Below are 17,339 nucleotides of genomic sequence, written 5' to 3'. Positions count from 1 at the left end.
TGTGGAAGATGTTTTGCTAGGCCAGCCCCTGCCCCTAAACACCCAACTATCACTGTTGATATTTTCTGCCAAGATTTGGTTGGGAAATCAAGCCTCCATCTTGCTTTATATCCTGGGGGCCTTGGCCGGTAACCACTTGGCAAAGCTTTGTTTGGCAACCCTGCCATAGGGGATGAGCCCTCTCTGGTTTGATATCTGCATGTTTTCCTAGACCTGTCTTTTAAAGGGCCCCACCGAGCAACTGGGTGTTCTTCTGCCTGTGTGTGTACTGTGTGTGATGTCTGTAAGAAGAGCTCTGATTAAGTTGAACTAAAGAAAGACAAGTGCTTTGATCAGTATTTTGTAAGGGAAGTTAAAAGCTGTGGTACCTTTCAGCTCACGTGACTTTAATCTTTTAGAAATAAAAACAGCTCTAAAGACTATTAGTAAAATGCAGGTCAGATGCAAGGTTTGCTAAGTGTTTTGAGGTTACAAACTGCTTTTTGGGTTTTGAGAACTGTTTGGCTTGCTGGCTTCACAATTGGTAAGGCCTGGGAACATATGGAATTAACCACACCCTTAACAAACAAGGCAAATCTTGGCTGTAGTTAGCACACAATTAAAGCAACTTACCAAGTTTTACCTTAAAGTTAAAAATTGCTAGGCTACTAGAAATGGATTTACATACAAGATGTGTAAAAACAGTAAAATGTGTTTTTTAGTAAAAGATTATAAGAAGACATGGAAATGTAAACTTTTGCCTAGGGTTAAAGAATTGTTTTACATTAAATTAGGAAAGCTGAAGGTTCAAAGAAGTGGTGGAAGAATTGTGGAAATTAATCTTTTAGAAGAGGTTCTCTGTGTGAACATATTGACTAAATTCAAAAACAGGGTATTATATGGTTTTCTGTAAATTGAGCATTGAAATAAAAGCATAACAAGGTTTCCCTAAGGCATTAATCTGTTATTTGGCAATCTTTGCAAAGGTTTATAAGAGGTTTTTTCTTCCTTAAAATTTCTGCATCATCATTTTGGCAAAATAGTAACTTATGGTACTCTTGAATTCTATTTTGTAATATCAAGTGTTTGAAACCTCGAACATTTAACAGCCTTCCCAGAATCAAACTTCAGTTTCAAAATTGTTTTCCCTGGTACTTGGCTTTTTGAATACTTCAGAGCATCCCTGAAGTGTCCAGAAAAGAGAGGTAAATAGGATTATTTGACATGTTTAGCTACAAGGGATTGCCAAAATGATGCTCAATTTTTCTTAGGTTATGACTTGGTGAATAATGCTAATATATGTTTCAAAATTGTATGGGATTTCTAAACTTTGAATGTCTGCGTATATGCTTAATTAAGGTTGTGATTAATTATGATTAATTAAGGTTTTTATGTTAAGTTATTATAAACCTCAGAGATAATCAAACTTTTTGTGAATTGTGTTTCTAAGTGGAACTACCCTGGACATGTTATTCATAACAATTGTTGTCTTGTTTTAATTCTTTTTAAAAGATGGTTTATAATAAGCTATAGGACTGTAACAGGTGCTCTCAAATACAAGCTTCTGATAACTTTGGAAATTGTAACATTGGAATAAAGGAAAATGTACAGGACTCATGAAGAGCTGAAATGTTCATGAATATCAAGCAGAACAACAGTTAGCTAAATGGACTGAACTCAGAAAGCTAAAGAAAACTTTTTGACGTTTGATTAGGATATTGCTGATCCATGTTTTATTTTTCATAGTCAAGGGAACTTATTTGAACTATTTATGGCCTTTAATAATTAAGCAAGGTGTGCCCCTATGATCAAGATTGGGAGTGTGTTTGTTTCTCTCTGCCTGGGTCCTCTAGAATTTGGAAACTATCTGTGAATACGCTTAACTGACGGCAATATAGTTGTTTGCATCAGTGCAATAAGAATCCATTTCCTCTTGCAACAGAATGCAAATGGAAGAATTGGTTATTTTACTAAGGCTTTGATGGGAAGGCATGCTTCCCTTTAAGGAGTCAATATCAGCTTACTAAGGAGTCAATATCAGCTTACAGAACTGATAGAAGCCCAGTGGGGAAACTGGCCTACTACCCTCGTCTGTGCAGTCCCTGTACAGGGTTCCTGACCTGTGATCAGTAAAGAATGTCACTTTCTAACAGGTCTAGGAGCTCCCAGTTTATCTTGGGACCTTAAGAAGAGAGGATCATCCAACTCACAGGTATTTGAGGATGCAAACTCATGGTGGGGCTTGGCTTTAAAAAGTCTTATCCGAGATTCCTTGTGGAAGAGAATTAAGAGAATTCCATCAAAGCCAATCCAAAAGCCCTATGTAGAAATAATTATTCTTGCTGTACTTTATGCAAATAATGAGGCCAAGTATAAAACTAAAGTTTATTTAAACAACTCAGTCCTATGATGATTTATTTTTTTAAAAAACATGAGGAATGGAGAGAGAGAAATCATATTTCAAAACTTATATTTGTCATTAATTTCTAAGCTCATTACTTGTTTTTCAGTTTTTGCCTACATTTTTAGACTAACCCTGCTTGTTCGTGTGAACCAACCAGCAATCTCTGGTTGCAGCTCAAAAAGAATAAGAGGGATGGTTAATGTAGAAATCCAGATTAATATTTTAGTTCTGAGCAGTTATCCTGCAAATCCTGCCAGATGATGGAATAAATAGGGTCCCCAATACCTAGAGGTTTCCATTTGGGAAAGTAAAACCAAGGGAGGTAACCAAAGCCAAGCACCATGCACCCAAATCCTAGCAAGCAGAACCATAGCTACCAGTTAGCTGGGTGTGTCACATGACATCATTTTCTCTCCTTTGTTGGTGGAGGACTCAGTTTCAATTTCACCTTAGCGTTTGGCTTATGGTAAGCAGTCCACGCAACCCCTCGAGATACATTTTTTGTTCCAGACTCAATTCCAAGCTTTGGGTCGAAGTCCTAGGAAAATATACTGGATTTGAGGGATCCAGAGGCAAATGACAACAGAGGTTAAAAGGCACAGCACAGGTGAATGTGGCTGATTCCTGCTCATTAAGCCAACCCCAAGCATAAAGGCCACGTTAGTATCCACAGCATAAATGAGGTCTAAGGAATCCAAGGCTACTGACAGCAGGGGAGATAGGGAGTATGTAGGAATGAGCATATGATTCCCACCTTCTTCACCCCCTTGCTTCTTGGGTGCCAGCTGTTTTGACATTCATGGCAGCACCTGCCAAGATCACTGGAACTCAGGGATGCGAGGATGGAAGAGGGAAAGAGGATGCTCTTCTCTCTCTCCCTCACTTACCTCTGGATATCTGTTATAAAGAGAAGGGAACCAGGGGTGACTGCTCCCCTCTTTCTAGAATGTAGCCATTCATTTTCAGTCTGTACCCCTTTAGAATGCATCGTGAAACCCTGGGGCTTCTTTGAAAAAATGCCTTCTTTTTATTCCTTTCTCCTCGGTCCCCTCTTCTGTGATAGGTAACTGTGTCTCTGTACTATGCTGTTTTCAGATACATCTTTCAAACTGAAAAGAGTTAGTTTCCCAAACCTTAAACTTGTTGGCTTAAGATGGGGCCCAGGGGAAGGGAACCCAAAAGCCCAAGCCGGCAAAAGGATAAAAGTTTTTTTTTTTTTAAACCAGTCAGGCTTTTGGCCTCTCTCTCCCTGTGCAAACTGGTAAAAGGCCTCGGGATCTTTGAGCTGTCCTTACCCTTCCCTGTGTTTCATTTTAATACTTGTTTTCTAATAACCTGGTTTGTCTCTTCTTGCCTTCAGGCCATCAAACTCCAAACAGTCATGCAATGGAGCCTTTGACGATGGCCCCTTCTTCTGGGAACCGTTAGATAGGCCTCTAAGGGAACTCTGACTGCCGTTTCCCCAAAACAGTGCCCCCTGTCAGCAGAAAGCAGTTGAAATTAGTGTTCATCCTTATCCTTAATCTAATGGCAGTTAGATGAACTTCTTTAGAGGGGGAATGAGAGAGTCCCTGGAGAAACTCCAACCAGCCTGCCCACTGAGGTGGAGCCTCAGGAAGTTCACTACATTTGCAGCAGGGAGGAGCCTGGCCCCTTCTCTTCCTGTGTGGAACCTGGGATTCAAATCGTGGGTGGGAAGTGCTGTAGCAGGGGACTCTGGCCTTGCGAGGGATCCCTGTTTCTCCTTTTCACACAATAAAACCCTGCTTTACTCACCCTTTACACAGTCTGCGAGCCTAAATTTTTGTGGCTGTGGGACGAACAAGAACCCCATTTTTAGCTAAACTAAGGAGAAGTCCTGCAACACCTGGGTGCTAACTTCAGAGGCCATCAATTGGTTAACCAGAGTAATCCTAAAGATCTGGAACTTGTGTTCATAAAACCTGCCCCTGATCACCAGCCTCATTACACCAGCATGAAGGGAAATTGTTCTCTCCTTCTTCCTATATAATTTTTAAATCATCTTGGCTGAGATTTCTTCCTGCATGACTTCACTTGATGTAAAAATTAACTTAATTTTCACCTTTTAAAGAAAGTGAAAAGATCAGGGATATTTAGGCCATGACTTTGCCAGTGAAAATTCCATTTCTTCCTAAGTATGACTTTGGTAGAGATACAACCTGAGAAACACCCTTCTTGGAATGAGAAGCAAAATACTGAAATATATTCATTCAGTGGTTTCTTGTCATCAAAGATATAATCTAAACTTTTACTTTCTCTGCTATTCAGTATCCTCAAACTATATAATGTTATTCCTACCTTTCTTTCCCTTGCCCTTTTATTCTTGTGTGCCTACCTTTTAAATAGTGATAGATTGATATTTCTCTGAATATGCTAAGATATTTCTTGACTCTTTCTCTCTGAACATACTTTACCCTCCTCTTCAATATATCAAACTCTTATGCTCCAACGCCTATCTTAGATGCTTATTTGGTTATGGATCCTTCCTGAATTTTCTTTCCATCTTCTACTAATTTCTCCAAAATTCCCAGTAGAAGTTAGGTCAGATATAGCTATTTCCATTTTGTGAACCATGGCGTTTTGTTCAGGAAAAGTCACAATGGCCAACATTAGTCTTTACATTCAGTTAGTATTTATTGCTCAGATTGACTTCCTAGCTGGACAGCCAGAACTAGCCTTTCAGTAGTCAGAATTACAGACTGAAAACAGACTCACCATAGACAGCTGACTTCATATATCCACAGCCGAATATTTAGCCCAGTGATAGGTTTTTGAAGGATTTTTTGGTTGGTTGTTTTTTGATCTCCCCATAAAATCACTACATTTCCAAATGAGGCTTCTAACCAGACATCTGAGTCTGTTTTCTGTTCTTGACATTGTGCTTGTGTTATAGTGCTTGCTTCTTAGTTGTTATTTTTTACTTTGTTTTCGTTTTCTATTTGTTTTGCTTTCTCTGGTATTTTGGTTTAAAAACAAATGACTTGCTCTTATGTGTTTATGGGGTAAAACAAACAACAAAAACTACCTTGAAGAAGGCTGCCCATATTTACAATCATCTTTAGGCCCACATTCTAAATAGAAATGAAAATTGAACAAATGTCTGGTAGATACTTGTCAATGGTGGGAGTGAGGATGTGCTTGCAAAGGAAAGACTCAATTGCTCATTGGGCTGCTGGGCAGCAGCAGGGCCTGTAGGGTTTGGAAATCTTGGTTGCTGAAAGCTGGTATGGGGAGCAAATAGACATTTTTGTTTGAGTTGCCTGGGTGCTGAGAGACATCTGAATGAATATGAGGTGATGTTCAACCCCATTGTGTTTATATGAATACACATTACCATTTCCCGCAAGGAAGCTGATAACAGCACCATGATGCTTTGCTATAAAATCAGTTGAACATTTTCCTGCACATTTTACTCCCTTTAAAATGGTTCAGGAACAGACATAGGAAATGTCATTGCCCCTCTGTAACATTCTCTTTCCCCAAATGAGAACCCATTGGAACACACTGTAGGGGTGTTTCACTGCAGAAAAGCTTGGCATAGACAACTGGAGCAAATGAGGGATTTTCCTTTAAAACCAGCAGGTTTGTGGGTTGTGTGTGGTGAGGGTGGGGTGTCATTCTTTTTTTTTCTTCCTGTATCTCTATGTTAAAGCTTACAGAAGCAGATAAAGAGCATGGGGATTTAATTATGCATAAATAGAAGACAATGATGAGTACTTAGGAGTGTAATTAGTTGTGGATGTAGATATATGCATCCTTGTAGATACATTTTATTTGCATAAGAATATAAATGTTCAGAAACATACGTGTGCAGGACATATGTAAGACCTTTGGCAACAGAAGCACATTTAGAGGTTAGCATGGTATTTTGCAGATACCTTGAGTTAGCACTGAATTTGCTTTAAAAAAATGAATGAAAACATGTTCCAGTTAATTACAACAACAGTAATATTGAACTTCTTCTGTAGCAGACTAACAACGTTTAAATATATCCCTAAAATATTTTTAAAAGTAAAAAACAAAAAAGAAAGAAGAAGAAAATTAAAGTCTTAGAGCTATGACTAGAGTTCTATTCATAATTTAATTTCCTCTGGTTCTAAGCAGTCCAGGGGTTGAATCTAGGGATATATTGATGTAATTGGAAAGTAAGATCATGTGACTGGATGGTTAAGGTTCTGGATAACAAATATATTCCTCTCTTGTACATATTTTATTAAAGAAATATCAGTATACATTGTGCTTGCTTAAGAGGATGAATTCCTGTAGCCTGGACATTTCTGCATTTTTCATAACCATTCTTAATAACCTGTCCTAGTATTTAATAATAACCCCTTTCCTGTCAACAGTTATTGCTCAACCTAGCTTACTTACATCTCTCCTGTTTTCCTCCCTGTTCATTTCCTCCGGATCTGTCTTTTGTAAAATTTTGAAGATAGTTAAGCTTTCAATTTTCATGTATAACTGATCATATTTTGTCATTATTTTTCTCATCTCAGGACAGATCCCATGAAAAAGAAGTCCAGCCAGTATTTTTCCAGGGTTGAAGAAGTTCTTTCACCATAGAAATAGACAAGCAAGGCTCAGTGACATTGGTCATTAAAGGACATTTAGGTGACAGACTTTCAAGTTGCTTAAGTAGTAAAAATGGTTCCTTGGTGACAAGAAAAGTTATTAGGGACATTAAAGAAGATATCAGTGAATCAGAACTAAGAATGAGTTGGATGATATAGGCAGGAATACAGGGAAGAATTAGATCAGGAACATCTTACTTGTATAGACAGGTCATAATGAGAAAAGCTGGTGGAGAACTGGGGTTGGCAACCAAGGAAACAAAGGTTAAAAGGCTACCTTTGGAGCTGGAGGAGCTGAGAAAATTGTGTGGCTGAAGTTTGCTTGAAGATGGAAGCAAACTACAATTTCAAACTTTACCTGAGCCTGTGCTCCCTATTCTTTTGTGTTCAACTAACTACAAAGAACAATTCTCTTCTCACGTATTTTGAGATATGGCCCATCTCCCTTCTTCTACATAACTCCAGTAAGACTCATGAACCACTTCTTCACCTATCTGCCTCTATAACAACGCAGGCCCTCTTTCTCTTCCTTGAACTGTTTTTCATTAATGACCATTCTCCATATTCAAAAACCTGATTGTCCAGTGTATTTTGTCTTTCACACAACAAGACACATATCTTTGAAAAGTTATCAGTTAAATGTACGTAGATTTATTGCTCAGTGTTACTGTCATCCAGGAAATAATAATTATGCCCTAGTCCTAAAAAAGGAGGAAGAGTAATTCAGGATTATTAAAATCTTCATCTTTTATGAAAGAAGTTTCTTCTAAGTCTAACTAAAGAGACAGAACAGTGTCCCAAAGCCAGGTGGATTGCTTAGTTTGGATCCTGATTCACCCCCAATTTCTACAGCATAGATAGATATGAGTAAGTAATATGGGATGAGAGTTGGTTCTCAACAAGGATAATTGTACGTTCTAATTTGAATGTCCTTTCTCCTATAATAAGGATATGAACTACTGTGCCAGATAAAGCTACAGAGTTGATGGCCAGACTTTAGATTACGAAGCCCCAAAGAGTCTGAGGGTGGAGGTGAGAGAATTGATCAGCTGTAGGATGAAGAACTTCAGGCAACAGAAAACTACAAATCCACCACCTTCCTCAATCTATTTTGTTCAACTTGAGAGGCTTTTGAGTGAGAAGCAGCATCTAGAAGGGACAAATTTGCTTAACATGTAAATAGATTGTAATTCAAGATGCTCGGATTTTATTCCTGAAGAATCTTATTTACTATAACTGTACAGGACCCTCCTGCCCTAGGCCAGAACTAGCACCCCTACAGAGTCCAATTCAAAAGTGTCCCAACCTCCCTCAGCTTGGTCACCCAGTCAGCCCTGAGCGCTGTCAGAATTTCCTGGGTGTCTTTGTGTTTTCCTTTTACAGGTCGTTCAGAGTGACCTTGAGGAGAGACTACCAGTCTAGAAAGTGAATTTGGTAGGAACTGGAAGCTCATTCATTTTCTGGAGATGGGGGTAAACTTACTTACCCTCACACCACACTCAACCACTACTCCAACTTCAATCCCCAAGTAGGCTTCTTCTTCCAGTAAGATCTCAGTGTATCGCCTTGAAGTACACCTACATTTCACTGACTTCCAGCAGTAGAGAGTCTGTTATACTCAACCAGTTCTCGTCATCATGTTGTGTTTTATATTACTAATTTGCCATATTGGATTAATTTTAGAATAGGCAATATATGTGCACAGAAGACCACAAAACGAAATGATAAATATGCAAAAATATACACAGTTAAAGTTTCTATTGCTTCCCTGCCTCTAATCTTTGTTCTGCTTCCCAGAGGCAAACTCAGTTTACAATGTGTTTAAGGCATATACATGGAGTGTGTGTGTGTGTGTGTGTGCGCAAAAAGAAAGAGATGGGTATGCGTGTATATATATGTGTGTGTGTAATTATTACAAGAGATATTTGCATTTCTCTTTTAATGAATAATTACATTTTCTAATGTCTGTGGCACTTTCTCAAATAGACAATGGCTAGTAAAATAACTTTCAGGAGATGTATATGTGTGTGTGTGCACACATATATATCTCATGAATATATAGCTCCTGAAAGTTATTTAGCTATAACATATATATACACACACACACATATATACACACATATATATCTCCTGAAAGTTATTGCACTAGCTCATATTTATATGTGACATCTCTGATACATTTTATAAGGAAACACTATATATTATACTGTCCTCTTTGTTCTATACTTTGCTTTTTGATTTATTAACCAATATATATTGAACATCTTTTTAAATCCATTCATAAAAAGCTACCCCATTATTTTGAATAGCTACAAAAATTCATCAGATGAATGTGCCATAATATAGTTTGTGTGTATATATGTATGTATTTTTGTGTATATGTATATATGTACATATTTGTATGTGCCAAATAGAAAATATCTCTACATGGACTTGTTTTGCTTATGAATCATTCTTGCCCGTGTGCCTATATAGCTGTAGGATAAATACCTTGAGAAGTAATTTCAAAGCCAAAGAGTAAATGTCTTTGTATATATGACATGTAATGCTAAATTGCCTTCTCTACGTGTTATACAATTTTACAATGCCCCAGGATTTTTTCCCTCATATTTAAATGACGCACTGTGGAATTAGCTTTGTGGTCTGAGTATACAAATAGTTAAAATATTTTTGTCATATGAAATTTGCATTTATCTTGTAATGAATAATTACTTTTTCTAATGGTTATGACACCATCCCAAATAGACAGTGGTCATCTTGAATTTCAGAATCTTCCTTTGTATTACCCTCTCCCCCTCCATGGCATCTAGCCCATGGCTCTGTATGTGGAAGGTATTAAAAATTGTGTTATTAATAAATTGATTCTACACCAAGCTTTGATTGGTTATCACCAGTATGTGAACTCATTGTGCCTGATTTTCACTCTTTTCTGAGTTCCCAAATTGGTCTCATTAGATAAAAAACAGAAAATGGTTCTCACCTACACCTCTGTGCTATTGATATATAATAAGGAATGTTTAAGTGGAAGATAAATGCAAACTCAGTTTTATGTGTCAATAGACAATAAGAGGATGTATGCAAATGAACTTCTTGACAGGATGTAGGGCTTACAACTTCTTTGGATGGGACTTCTTCACTTGTGAAGCGTATTTTCTCTCAAGGGAGGAAAACAATATTTAATTCAATTTTTAAAAAACTAAATAAAATGGTCATATGGTTATCAAGGGGAGACATACTTCAGATTCTGAAAGGATGATGAGTTACTCTAAAACAAGTAGCTTTTGAATAAATTGTTACTGCTTCTGATGAGATATGGGGGAGGGAGTGAGTTGATGTACTAGTCTAATGAGCAATATTGCTAAAAATCCATTCTAAAGATCAGGGTGTGTTCACGGCAGGTAGTTGAGTAAAATATTCAATGAGGAGAGTATTACCTCAGTAAATGCTGCTGGTGTTGGTTTATTTTTTCATCAACCCTCAGTAACCCCAGGAGATCAGAAAACAGGTAGGGAAGAATAATTATTTATTGTTAATTCTTAATCTACTAAAATACCTTTTTTTCTTATTTCATAATGATCATTGGTTTTTAATTTGACCAAATTAATGAGATTTAGTTCTCCTGAAATCTACGTATTTTTCTACTCCCAACTATGTGTTGCAACTTTGCATAATATTTATAAAGAATTTATAGAATGTTTAGTAAGTGACTAGTCCTGAGGTATTTACTGTAAAAGTATAAGCAAAGACAGTTTCTAGATTTAAACACAACAAAGGGACATTGCATACTCATATAAAACAAGTATGACCTCTCTAAGGCAATAAATGAAGTACTTGTATTTCTCAACCAGCTCCAAGTCCTCATTTCCTTGTTTCCATTCTTAATTTCCCCAATTACCCAGACAGGGTTCATTCAATTCACACAGTTGTAAGTTCATATCCCACCCACTATGCTTACTGTGTAGCATCCAGCAAATTAATTCGCTTCTCTGAGCCTTGCCTTGCCTTTGGTGTGATTTGAAAATAAATAAGATATTCCTCCCAGGTCTGTAAAATATATGTACAAATACATTTTACATATGTTATTTAAGCATAACATATGTAAAGCGGTAAGCACATAGTAGGTATGCTGGAGATTTAAGACTTCAAAATTATCACTTGAAATGGCTGCTACTTCACGGTCCTCAGTTAATCATTTAGGTTTCCATTGTCTCTGTGATTTCCATGATCTTTCTTTCCTTAGAATCCCTGGTGTCAGCACTGTAGTTAGGCACATGTACATGGCCTGTGATTTCTTCTCCTTGCTCACTCTGTTTGATATAGCAAGATTTATCTTCCTCAGGTTCTGCTTTCAGAGTGGCACTACCCTGGCTCTCGTTTCCTGCTGAAAAAAAATGAAGCCCCTAAGTATCTAATAGTTATCAAATTCAGGACCTGACAGATATGTCTGTTTCATGCTTGCCCTTTCCCCTTCATGTTGCCTTTCCTCAGTCATGCTCAACTTCTCACCACATTGTCGTTCTGTATGCTTCCTCTATTGGATCTTCTTTTATAATAAACTCTCTTTATAGCCCACGCACCAGAATCCTATCAGCCTTCAAATCTACCTCAAATGCAACTTCTAACCATCCCACCTCACTCACATTTCAATTTCTATAACTTTTTTTACACCCTTCTTAGTTAGAATGCTTAACACATACTTCCATAGAATTATAGCTAGTTGTTGTCATTCTTTATTTCTGCATAATGTTAGATTTTACTGAAAGAAGAGAATGAATATTTTGGGGAAGTGGGGGACTAGCTTTTATTTGCCTTGAGATGCAATGTGGCACAGTGGCTGAGAGGAAATGCTAGATCAGACTGCCAGAGTTTCTATTCTCAATTTGCATTTTATTATTTGTGTTTAACAAGTTTGTTATCTTCAGCTCAGTTGCCTTAACCTAATTAATTAATTAATTCAACAAATAAATGAATACATAATGTATTCAAAAAATGTATTCAAGCAGCTACTATGTGCTTGAGTACAATGATGAACAGACTTCATAAGCCTGTGACTTAGGTGTTTGCACAGGTCCCCCAAGTTTAGAAGGCCATGCACTTGGCTTAATGTTCTGCTGTCATTGTCTTGACATTTTTAGTATGTTTTCAACATAGGACCCCATAATTTCAGTTTTTGCTAGGCTCTAGAAATTATGTAGCTGGTCCTGATAGTAAATAAGATAAATATGATCCCTGTTCTTATGAGGAGACTGAATATAAATAAGCAGATGAAAAAGTAAGAAAGGGAAATATTAGACAGTGATAAGTGTTATGAATAGCTAGGTGCAAACTTTAAATTTGGTGGTGAGCAAAAGCATCTCAAGGTTACATTTAAAGCTGAGATTTGAATGATGAAAGGTACTCTGTAAAATGCCGCAGAACATTCCAAGTAGAGAAAATAAGTGTGAAGATGCTAAGGCAGGGATAAAATTGAAGACTTTAGGAAACATTCTTTTTGGGAAAGAAAGAGCAAGGTAGAGAATGATCAAGCCTAAAGGTTGGTCGTGGCCAGATCATTAAGGCCAGGATACGAGGGTTTGCATTTTATTCTAAATGTGATAGGAAGCCATTATAGAATTTATAGTGAAGACATTAAATTTGATTTATTTTTTAAAAGATCACTGTTTTCAATTATAGCGAGACAGAAATAGAAGCAGGCGTGCCAGTAAGAAGACTACTGCACATGTCTAGACAAGCAATGGTGGTGGATTGAACCAGGACAATACACAAGCAGCTGGAGGGAAGTGCAAGTGTTTAGGATATATTTAGGAGACAGAGTTAAGAGGACTGCTGACAGATTGGATGTGGAGGATGAGAGAAAGAGAGGGATCCAAGATAATAACTGTATTTTTGATGGTCATGTCATTTATTAAAATAAAGAAAATGGACAAAATTAATTTATGGAAAGATATGTATTCTCTTTCCACACAGAGAATGTGTTCTCTCTTACATATCAATGTGGGTAAGTAAAAAGAGAAAATGAGTATCATCACTATCAAAAAACAGGGGTAACAACATCTACCTCATATGATTAATATGCCTATTAAATCAGATCACGTATGTAAAGAACTCAGCCACATGCTTACCACCTAGAAATGCTCAGTATATGTTACTTATTTGTATTTCTAAAATGCATAGCCAAGTGGAATTGTATATTACAAATCAGAGAACTTCATAGGAGTGAAAGTAGCTCTAGAAGGTCAAAAGGAAAGCTGGAGGAAAGAATAGAAAGATTTTTAAATAAGATTTTTAAATGGAAAGATTTTTAAATAAGAGACAGCAGATGGAAATTGTCCCTCTCTTTAACACATACTTTTTACTCATTAATACCTTCATACGTCTATGGGTCTCTTGTTAGGAGTGTTTCTCATAATCCAGGAACTGAAGATACAGCTCACACAATAGTGAAAAATAAGCTGAGCGCAGTGGTGCACGCTTGTACCCCAGCTACTCAGGAAGCTGAGATGAAGGGATTGCTTGAGGCCAGGCATTCAGGGCTGTAGTATACTATGATTATGCATGTGAATAGCCACTGCACTCTAGCCTGGGCAACATGGTGAGACTCCATCTCTTAGAAAAAGGTGAACAATAATAGAAAAGTATGCAGCAAAGAGAAAGTTCACATTCCATGATATGAGAAAGCAAGCTAAGTACAAGCACTCCTTCAACTAGTCTATAATTGGACCTGATTCAAATTCCCATTGCTATTCCCATCAGTGAGAAAAAAGGCCCATCAGTGAGATCTGACTTTATTTTGGAAGTCACAATATTCTTATTGTAAACATGAAGACTAGATTGAATAGGTAACATCTCTGTTTAAAATGTCCTGATGTTTTCCACATGTATAAAGCTATTCTAACCTATAGCAAGTCTCTAGAAAAAAAACTGTTTTAACATATTAATATCATTGGTTGGACAGTGTGGCAGGAAACAGTTACTCAGGACTGGACTTGCTGTTAAGCCAACAGAGATTTGAGTGACTTTTGATGTATCGTATTATCACTTATTTATTCATCTTAGGATGTGGAAACGGTACCTTGAAGAATTCTAAATCTTATAAATCATATATCATAGCATATGCAAGCATTTGTTGTCTAGCATAGAGATTGCTGACAGTTATTAAAATATTTAAAATTTTTATCTTTAAATACCATCTAAATATTGAGGTGATGAACCTGTTCTCAAGTGATAGCCTTGTTTTCTAGATAATATGTTAGCGTAATTTGGAGTATAAAGTAGTGCAAGGGAACCCTCCTTGGACATCAGAGATGTGGCTCTAGCATTGTCTCCCATTTGTTCCTAAGGCTCTGAATCATTTAACATCTGTAGAATGGATGTAAAACTACGCTTTTCTATCACTCTTGTACCAGATGAGAATTTTTTTAAAAAATTCGAAAGAAAAGAAAAAAAACAGTGATAGTGAGTGCAATTTGTAAAGACAGAGTTGCCCACAGTGGAAAAGATTATTATAAATCACATTTCTGCTGTCCAGAGATCTTCCCAGGGTCTCCCCAAATTCATTTTCTGCTGACTGTAGTTCTTCTCAAGTATTTTCCCTGCAACATGCTCACCAGGGTCCTTTGCATTGTCTCCATTCTATTGCTCTGCATAGGAAACTAAAAATACATATCTCGCAGATTTGTGTTATGCTAAATGATCATTTAAATGCTCAGATCGGAACCCCTGGAATTTTCCATCTGCCTTTCATCTGCTGGGCTGGTTCTGAAAGGGCACTGCTGAGAGCCTCCCTGCGGGTTGGCTTTGCCGGTGGGTGTGATTGAAAATCTGTAGCTACCACTCACAGAAACAGGGTAAGGGGATAGTTAAGAAGGACAAAAATAGAGATCAAAAAGATATAAACACACATCATAGTTTGATCTCAATATCATTTTTTAAATAATACATTTGCACATTTTCAAGATCAGCCTCTCTGGGGTTTCTTACAAGGGACAGGATATTCTTGCAAGTTGCAGGAAAGCTGATCTAGTTTTAAAGAAAAGGGTAGAGGTGGCAAATTGCCAATTAGATTGGGGGCAGGGCTGGGGTAGGAGAGTGGAGATGGATGGTCTTAATGTCCAGAAATTCATATTGATGACAGAGAGAGAGTGAAGACACACCTGAGGCCCGGGAAAAAGAAAGCATGCCAAATGTAGGAGGTGAAGCAAATCACACACATGCATTTTGTTTTCGCTTATAGAAAGAACACCCCCTCCCAAACATGGAGATCGTTATACAGAATGTCCAAGGCAAATTAAGGAAAATAATTATTGTAGCTGATGAAGCAGAAACCCTATTAGAGCTAAATGCTACTTCACAGTACTCAGTGGTGGAGGTTCTGAAGTAAGTGCATTTTTCAGCATCTTTAGTGAGTATATTAAATTAAGTTTTTAACCACTTTTCTCCTCCCCTTTATTTTGCTTTCTACCTTCCTCCCCTTTGTGTAGTTTCTCAGGCAGGTGGGACAGGGTTGGAGTTTGTAGAATGTGCTACAAGAAAGAAACAGCTGGAAAAGAAATCTATTCCCCACCTCCTTTCCCCTAAGATGAAAAATAAATAAAAACTGAGAGGCACGATTAATGGGGAAGGGCTGGGGCTTAAAGTGACAAGGAGTGACCTGTCACTGCAGGAAATTGGGCAGAGAAGAGGCTATTGAGAAGCAGAGGGAATTCTTAAGTTTGTCTGACTTGTTTTCTGTTTTTACTCAAGGGGGCTCTTGCAACCTGAAAAAGATTTCCTTTATCCCCTAGTTCCCATTTGTTCTGAAAAAAACAGGTCTGGGATGCTGCATAATTGGTGTTGATTTGGGATGTACATGTTTCCCTGCTTTCTTAGCTTATGTAGCCCTGTTTTTTTTTTTGGTTGATATTATTTGTTAGTGCATTTTTCTGTATTATACTTGCTGCTTTTTAATCCATAATTTGTATAGTTCTCTAATTAGATGACAAGTTTGTTGGGATAGGGTATTGAGTCTTATACTGCTTGTATATCCCATGATGCTCCAGCAATATTTGCCATTATTAATCATATGATAGAGGTATTAGAAAAGAAAGAAGCAGGTTAATTTTTGTTAACCACAAATATTGATTTTTTTTTTTCTTTAAGGAATTTTCTTATGTAAAGGAAGCCCTATGGATGTTCTGTGATCACTCACTCTCACATCCATAATGGGTCAAGGTCAGTAGTCTCCGGAACTGTTTCGGCTTTACTTTATCCAGCCTTCTGTTAACCCAAATGCATAATTTTTGTGCCCACTTCACCCAGGAAAAGATAAGGCTTCCACACAGGTCCTTCTTATCCCAGATGGATGTTCATACTCACCAGCACATATTATCAATGCCATGTGTTCATATACTGAACCGTTGGTAGGTATATGGAGAGGAACTCTGTTGTAAGACGTCAGTTTCTCATTTCAGAGTCATTATCAAAGCTTTACACATAGCAGCTACTCAGTGTCTTTTTTTTGGCTGGGGAGGGGTCTCACTCTGTTGTCCAGGCAGGAGGACAGTGGCATGATCACCTCTCACTGCAGTCTCAACTTCTTGGGCTCCAGCAAACCTCCCACCTCAGCTTTGCATCTACCAGGGGTAATAAATATGCACTAGGAAACCCAGCTAATTTTTAAAAATTTTTTATAGCAACAGAATCTCCCTATATTGCTCAGACTGGTCTTAAACTCCTGGGTTCAAGTAATTCTCCCCACTCAGCCTCTCAGAGCTCTGGGATTACAGGCATGAGTCATCGCACCCAGGCTCAATAAGTCTTTGATACTAATTTTGATGATCGAAAAAGGGTTTCAGATTAGATAATTCCACAAAAATTGAAATACATGTTTGCTAATAAGCCTCAACTCCTCCCAACCCCCACAAAAAAATCTGTTAAAGTGTTTCCATCAGCTGCAGTGAGTGCTTGCTTCCCTTTGGATACTTCAGAGGGATACAGATAATTTGAATTCTGTAGAGGGGAATGCCTGTTCCCTTTTTGACACTTTGCTATGAGATCATGGAAAACTGTAGGTTCAGCTTCAACCATCATTTAATCGGATTGGAGTAACCATAGTTCTCCTGAATTTGAATGACTTCTAACATTGAGGCTTACTTGGTACCATTCCTCACCCTTAAGTGTGTTTTACATGTTTTCTTGTATTTATTTCTTACAACAACCCTATATGGCAGCTACTATTGTTATCCCCATTTTGCAGGTGGAATAATGAAGCACGGAATGTTAAATAACTTGACCAAGATCACAGAGCTGGTAAACAGCTGAGCAGAAATCTAGTCAGTCAGTTTGGCTGTGTCACTCAGGTCTTTAATCTTCACACAACACATCCT

At 37.6% G+C, this 17,339-nt stretch overlaps 1 long non-coding RNA gene across 1 annotated transcript in view; it reads left to right on the top strand.

Moving 5' to 3' along the window:
- Positions 1-17,339, top strand: part of LOC116271469 — a 283,076-nt gene that overhangs the window by 4,506 nt on the left and 261,231 nt on the right. The window lies entirely within an intron of this gene.

This window comes from Papio anubis, chromosome 19 (assembly GCF_008728515.1).
Source record: "Papio anubis isolate 15944 chromosome 19, Panubis1.0, whole genome shotgun sequence".
NCBI classification, from domain to species: Eukaryota; Metazoa; Chordata; class Mammalia; order Primates; family Cercopithecidae; genus Papio; species Papio anubis.
This window is presented reverse-complemented; position numbering and strand designations above follow the sequence as displayed.